The following is a 7636-nucleotide window of genomic DNA, read 5'->3' as shown; positions in this document are numbered from 1 at the left end:
CAGTTTCATTTGGATTTGTATTTCCCTGATCACTAAGGAATTTGAACATTTCTTTAGGTGCTTCTTGGCCATTCAAGATTCCTCGGTTGAGAATTCATTGTTTATTTCTGTACTCCTTTTAAAAATAGGTTTATTTGGTTGTATAGAGTCTAACATCTTAAGCTCATTGTATATATTGGATATTAGTCCTCTATCAGATATAGGACTGGTAAACATCTTTTCCCAATCTGTAGGTTGCCTGTTTGCCCTGTTGACAGTGTCCTTTGCCTTACAGAGGCTTTTCAATTTTATGAGATACCAATTGTCTATAGTTGATCTTAGAGCCTGAGCCATTGGTGTTCTGTTCAGAAAATTTTCCCCTGTGTAGATGTGTTTGAGGTTCTTTCCTACATTCTCTTTTATTACATTCAGTGTACCTGGTTTTATGTGTAGGTTCTTGATCCACTTGGACTTGAGCTTTGTATAAAGGGATTAGAATGGATCAATTTGTGTTGTTCTACATGTCGACCACCACTTGAGCCAGTATTATTTGTTGAATATACTGTCATAATTTATTTTTATTTTTCATTTTTTATTATTTAATCTTTTTTTTACAGTTCAGACTTTATTCCCCTCCTGGTCTACATATGATTATTCCACATCCCATACATTCTCCAACCCCCAACTCCAAGAGGATGTCCCCACCTCCCACCCCACCAAACCTCCCCAGTCCCTGGGTCCTGCATTTCTTGAGGGTGTGGTACATCTACTCTGACAGAGTCCAGACTTGGCGGTCCTCTGCTGTATATGTGTTGGAGGTCTCAAATCAGCTAGTGTATGCTGCCTGGTTGGTGCCTCAGCTTCTGAGAGATTCTGGGCACCCAGGTTAGTTGAGCCTGCTGATCTTCATATGGAGCCAACTTCCTTCTCAGCTTCTTCCAGCCTTTCTGTAATTCAACCTCAGGGGTCACTGTCTTCTGTCCATTGGTGTAAATATCTCTATCTGACTCAGCTGCTTTTTGGGACTTCTGAGGGCAGTTATGATAGGCCTCTCTTTGTAATCACACCATAGCATCAGTAATAGTGTCAGGCCTTGGGGCCTCTCCCTGAGCTGGATCCCAATTTGGGCCTGTCACTGGACCTCCTTTTTCTCAGGTTCTTCTCCATTTTTGTTCTTGTAGTTCTTTCAGACAGGAACATTACTGGGTCAGAGTTTTTGACTGTGGGGTGGCAAGCCCATCCCTCCACTTGATGACCTGTCTTTTTACTGCAGGTAGACTCTACAAGTTCCCTCTCCCCATTGTAGGATGTTTCATATAAAGTCCCTCCCTTTTTGTCCTGAGAGTCTTTCACCTCCCAGGTCTCTGGTACATTCTAGAAGGTCTCACACCACATCCTACCTCCAAAGAGTGCCAGTTTCCTTTCTTTCTGCTGGCCCTTAGGGCTTCAGTCCTATCCCCACCCCCCAATATCTGATTATGTTCCCCTCTTCTCCCCCCTGTCACCTTTCAAACCCAGGTCTCTCCCTCCCTCGCCCACTTCTGTGATTGCTTTCTTCTCCTTCCCAAGTGGGATTGAGGCATCCTCACTTGTACCCTCAGTCTGTCCTAATATGATAGGATGCATGTGATTATTCCAATCTTCTTGGATTGTTTGAGGGTTATATTGTGACCAATTTTATGGTCAATTTTGGAGAAGGTACCATGAGTTGCGGAGAAGGTATATTCTTTTGTTTTAGGTAGAAATGTTCTATAGATAGCTGTTAAATCCATTTGGTTCATGACTTCTCTTAGTTTACCTGTGTTTCTGTTTAGTTTCTGTTTCCAAGATCTATCCATTGGTGAGAGTGGGGTGTTGTTTCCCACTGTTCTTGTCTGAGGTGTGCTTTGAGCTTTAGTAATGTTTCTTTTACAAATATGGATGCACTTGTGTTTGGGTCATAGATGTTCATAATTGATAATAGCCAGGGCTTGTATTTTTGTTCTCTTAGTGTCTTTATGGCATCTACCCAAGATCTTCTGGCTTTAAGAGTGTCTGTTGAGAAGTCTGTTGTAATTCTGATATATCTGCCTTTATATGTTACTTGACCATTTTCCCTTATCACTTTTAACATTCTTTCTTTGTTTTCTGCACTTGGTAGTTTAATTATTATATGCCAGGATGAATTTGTTTCCTAGTCCACTGGATTTTACATTCTGTAGGCTTCTTTTATACTCATGGGCATCGCTTCCTTTAGGCTAGGGATATTTTATTCTGTAATTTTGTTGAAGATGTTTTCTGTCCCTTTAAGTTGGGGATCTTCACACTTTCTATACCTATTATTCTTAGGTTTGATCTTTTCATAGTGTCCAGGATTCCATGAATGTTTGGGGTTAGGAGCTTTTCGCTTTTTGCATTTTCTTTGACTGTTGTGTCAATGTTTTCTATAGTATGTATCTTCTTGATCTGAGCTTCTCATTTCTATCTCTTGTATTCTGTTGATGGAGCTTGCATCTATGACTCCTGATGGCTTTACAAGGTTTTTTTATCTACAGGGTTGTCTCCCTATGTGATTTCATTATTATTTCTATTTCCACTTTTAGATTCTGAATGGTATTGTTCAATTGTATCACCTGTTTACCTCCGTTCTCTTGTATTTATTTTTTTAATATTTTTATTAGGTATTTTCCTCATTTACGTTTCCAATGCTATCCCAAAAGACTCCCATACCCTCTCCCCCCACTCCCCTACCCACCCACTCCAACTTTTTGGCCCTGGAGTTCCCCTGTACAGAGGCATATAAAGTTTGCATGACCAATGGGCCTCTCTTTCCACTGACAGCCTACTAGGGCATCATTTGATACATATGCAGCTAGAGACAAGAGCTCCAGGGTACTGGTTAGTTCATAGTGTTGTTCCACCTATAGGGTTGCAGAACCCTTTACCTCCTTTGGTATGTTCTCTAGCTCCTCCATTGTGGGCCCTGTGATCCATCCAATAGCTGACTGTGGGCATCCACTTTTGTGTTTGCTAGGCCAGGGCATAGTCTCACAAGAGACAGCTATATCAGGGTTCTTTCAGCAAAATCTTGCTAGTGTATGCAATGGTGTCAGTGTTTAGAGGCTGATTATGGTATGGATCCCCAGATATGGCAGTCTCTAGATGGTCCATCCTTTTGTCTCTGCTCCAAACTTTGTCTCTGTAACTCCTTCCATGGGTGTTTTGTTCCAAATTCTAAGAAGGGTCAAAGTGTCCACATTTTGGTCTTTGTTCTTCTTGCGTTTCATGTGTTTCATAAATTATATCTTATATCTTGGGTATTCTAAGTTTCTGGGCTAATATAAACTTATCAGTGAGTACATATCACTTGAGTTCTTTTGTGATTGGGTTACCTCACTCAGGATGATGCCCTCCAGGTCCAACCATTTGCCTAGGAATTTCATATATTCATTCTTTTTAATAGCTGAATAGTACTCCATTGTGTATATGTACCACATTTTTGTATCCATTCTTCTGTTGAGGAACATCTAGGTTCTTTCCAGTTTCTGGCTATTATAAATGAGGTTGCTATGAACATAGTAGAGCATGTGTCTTTCTTACCAGTTGGAACATCTTCTGGATATATGCCCAGGAGAGGTATTGCAGGATCCTCTGGTAGTACTATGTCCAATTTTCTGAAACCGCCAGACAGATTTCCAGAGTGGTTGTACAAGCTTGCAATACCACCAACAATGGAGAAGTGTTCCTCTTTCTCCACATCCTCTCCAGCATCTGCTCTCACCTAAATTTTTTATCTTAGCCATTCTGACTGGTGTGAGTTGGAATCTCAGGGTTGTTTTGATTTGCATTTCCCTGATGATTAAGGATGCTGAACATTTTTTCAGGTGCTTCTCTGCCATTCGGTATTCCTGAAGTGAGAATTCTTTGTTTAGCTCTGAGCCCCATTTTTTAATGGGGTTATTTGATTTTCTGGAGTCCACCTTCTTGAGTTCTTTATATAGATTAGATATTAGTCCCCTATCTGATTTAGGATAGGTAAAGATCCTTTCCCAATCTATTGGTGGCATTTTTGTCTTATTGACAGTGTCTTTTGCCTTACATAAGTTTTGCAGTTTTATAAGGTCCCATTTGTCAATTCTCAATCTTACAGCACAAGCCATTGCTGTTCCATTCAGGAATTTTTCCCCTGTGCCCATATATTTGAGGCCTTTCCCCACTTTCTCCTCTATAAATTTCAGTGTCTCTAGTTTTATGTGGAGTTCCTTAATCCACTTCGATTTGACCTTAGTACAAGTAGATAGGAATGGATCAATTCGCATTCTTCTACGTGATAACCACCAGTTGTGCCAGCACCATTTGTTGAAAATGCTGTCTTTTTTCCTCTGGATGGTTTTAGATCCCTTGTCAAAGATCAAGTGACCATAGGTGTGTTCGTTCATTTCTGGGTCTTCAATTCTATTCCATTGGTCTACTTGTCTGTCACTATACCAGTACCATGCAGTTTTTATCACAATTGCTCTGTAGTACAGCTTTAGGTCAGGCATGGTGATTCCACCAGAGGTTCTTTTATCCTTGAGAAGAGTTTTTGCTATCCTAGGTTTTTTGTTATTCCAGATGAATTTGCAGATTGCCCTTTCTAATTCATTGAAGAATTGAGTTGGAATTTTGATGGGGATTGCATTGAATCCGTAGATTGTTTTTGGCAAGATAGCCATTTTTACAGTGTTGATCCTGCCAGTCCATGAGCATGGGAGATCTTTCCATCTTCTGAGGTCTCCTTTAATTTCTTTCTTCAGAGACTTGAAGTTCTTATCATACAGATCTTTCACTTCCTTAGTTAGAGTCACACCAAGGAATTTTATATTGTTTGTGACTATTGAGAAGGGTGTTGTTTCCCTAATTTCTTTCTCAGCCTGTTTATTCTTTGTGTAGAGATAGGCAATTGATTGAGTTAATTTTATATCCAGTTACTTCATTGAAGTTTATCAGGTTTAGGAGTACTCTGGTGGAATTTTTAGGGTCACTTATATATATTATCATATCTGCAAAAAGTGATATTTTGACTTATTCCTTTTCAATTTGTATTCCCTTGATCTCCTTTTCTTGTTGAATTGCTCTGGCTAGGACTTCAAGTACAATGTTGAATAGGTAAGGAGAAAGTGGGCAGCCTTGTCTAGTCCCTGATGTTAGTGGGATGCTTCCAGCTTCTCACCATTTACTTTGATATTGGCTACTGGTTTGCTTTTACTATGTTTAGGTATGGGCCTTGAATTCCTGATCTTTCCAAAACTTTTATCATGAATGGGTGTTGGTTTTTGTCAAATGCTTTCTCCATGTCTAAGGAGATGATCATGTGGTTTTTGTCTTTGAGTTTGTTTATATAGTGGATTACATTGATGGATTTCTGTATATTAAACCATCCCTGCATCGCTGGAATAAAACCTACTTGGTCAGGATAGATGATTGTTTTAATGTGTTCTTGGATTCGGTTAGGGAGAATTTTATTGAGTATTTTTGCATTGATATTCATAAGGGAAATTGGTCTGAAGTTCTCTATCTTTGTTGGATCTTTCTGTGGTTTAGGTATCAGAGTGATTGTGGCTTCATAGAATGAGTTGGGTAGAGTACCTTCTACTTTTATTTTGTGGAATACTTTGTGCAGAACTGGAATTAGATATTCTTTGAAGGTCTGATAGAACTCTGCACTAAACCCATCTGGTCCTGGGCTTTTTTTTTTTTTTTTTTGGTTGGGAAACTATTAATGACTGCTTCTATTTCTTTAGGGGATATGGGACTCTTTAGATCATTAACTTGATCCTCATTTAACTTTGGTACCTGGTATCTGTCCAGAAATTTGTCCATTTCTTCCAGGTTTTCAAGTTTTGTTGAGTATAGCCTTTTGTAGAAGGATCTGATGGTGTTTTGGATTTCTTCAGGATCTGTTGTTATGTCTCCCTTTTTATTTCTGATTTTGTTAATTAGGGTGCTGTCCCTGTGCCCTCTAGTGAGTTGGCTAAGTTATTATCTATCTAGTTGATTTTCTCAAAGAACCAACTCCTCTGTTGGTTGATTCTTTGAATAGTTTTTCTTGTTTCCACTTGGTTGATTTAGCCCTGGAGTTTGATTATTTCCTGCTGTATACTCCACTTGGGTGAATTTGCTTCCTTTTTTTCTAGATCTTTTAGGTGTGTTGTCAAGCTGCTGGTGTATGCTCTCTCTAGTTTCTTTTTGGAGGCACTCAGAGCTGTGAGTTTCTCTCTTAGAAATGCTTTCATTGTGTACCATGAGTTTGGGTATGTTGTGGCTTCATTTTCATTAAACTCTAAAAAGTCTTTAAATTCTTTCTTATTCCTTCCTTGACCAAGGTATCATTGAGAAGAGTGTTGTTCAGTTTCCACGTGAATGTTTGCTTTCCATTATTTATGTTGTTATTGAAGATCAGCTTTAGTCCATGGTGGTCTGATAGGATGCATGGGACAATTGCAATATTTTTGTATCTGTTGAGCCCAGTTTTGTGACAAATTATATGGTCAATTTTGGAGAAGGTACCATGAGTTGCTGAGAAGAAGGTATATCCTTTTGTTTTAGGATAAAACGTTCTGTAGATATATGTTAAATCCCTTTGTTTCATAACTTCCGTTAGTTTCACTGTGTCCCTGTTTAGTTTCTTTTTCCTCGATCTGTCCATTGGTGAAAGTGGTGTGTTGAAGTCTCCCACTATTATTGTGTGAGGTACAATGTGTGCTTTGAGTTTTACTAAAGTTTCTTTAATGAATGTGGCTGCCCTTGCATTTGGAGCATAGATATTCAGAATTGAGAGTTCCTCTTGGAGGATTTTACCTTTGATGAGTATGAAGTGTCCCTGCTTGTCTTTTTTGATAACTTTGTGTTGGAAGTCGATTTTATTCGATATTAGAATGGCTACCCCAGCTTGTTTCTTCAGACCATTTGCTTGGAAAATTATTTTCCAGCCTTTCACTCTGAGGTAATGTCTGTCTTTTTACCTGAGATGGACTTCCTGTAAGCAGCAAAATGTTGGGTCCTGTTTGTCTAGCCATTCTGTTAGTCTATGTCTTTTTATTGGGGAATTGAATCCATTGATATTAAGAGATTTTAAGGAAAAGTAATTGTTGCTTCCTATTATTTTTGTTGTTAGAGTTGGCATTCTGTTCTTGTGGCTGTCTTCTTTTTGGTTTGTTGAAGGATTACTTTCTTGCTTTTTCCAGGACATGGTTTCTGTCCTTGTATTTTTTTTTTTTTCTGTTATTATCCTTTGAAGGACTGTCTTCTTGGAAATGTAATGTGAGAATTTGGTTTTGTCGTGGAAAACTCTGGTTTCTCTATCTATGGTAATTGAGAGTTTGGCTGGGTATAGTACCCTGGGCTGGAATTTGTGTTCTCTTGGTGTCTGTATAACATCTGTCCAGGATCTTCTGGCTTTCATAGTCTCTGGTGAAAAGTCTGGTGGAATTCTGATAGGCTTGCCTTTATATGTTACTTGACCTATTTCCCTACTGCTTTTAATATTCTATCTTTATTTAGTGCATTTGTTGTTCTGATTATTTTGTGCCGGGAGGAATTTCTTTTCTGGTCCAGTCTATTTGGAGTTCTGTAGGCTTCTTGTATGTTTATGGGCATGTCTTTCTTTGGGTTTGGGAAGTTTTCTTCTATAATTTTG

The sequence above is a fragment of the Mus caroli genome, unplaced genomic scaffold, assembly GCF_978045245.1.
Source record: "Mus caroli unplaced genomic scaffold, Mus_caroli_1 scaffold_8, whole genome shotgun sequence".
Taxonomy (NCBI): domain Eukaryota; kingdom Metazoa; phylum Chordata; class Mammalia; order Rodentia; family Muridae; genus Mus; species Mus caroli.
This window is presented reverse-complemented; position numbering follows the sequence as displayed.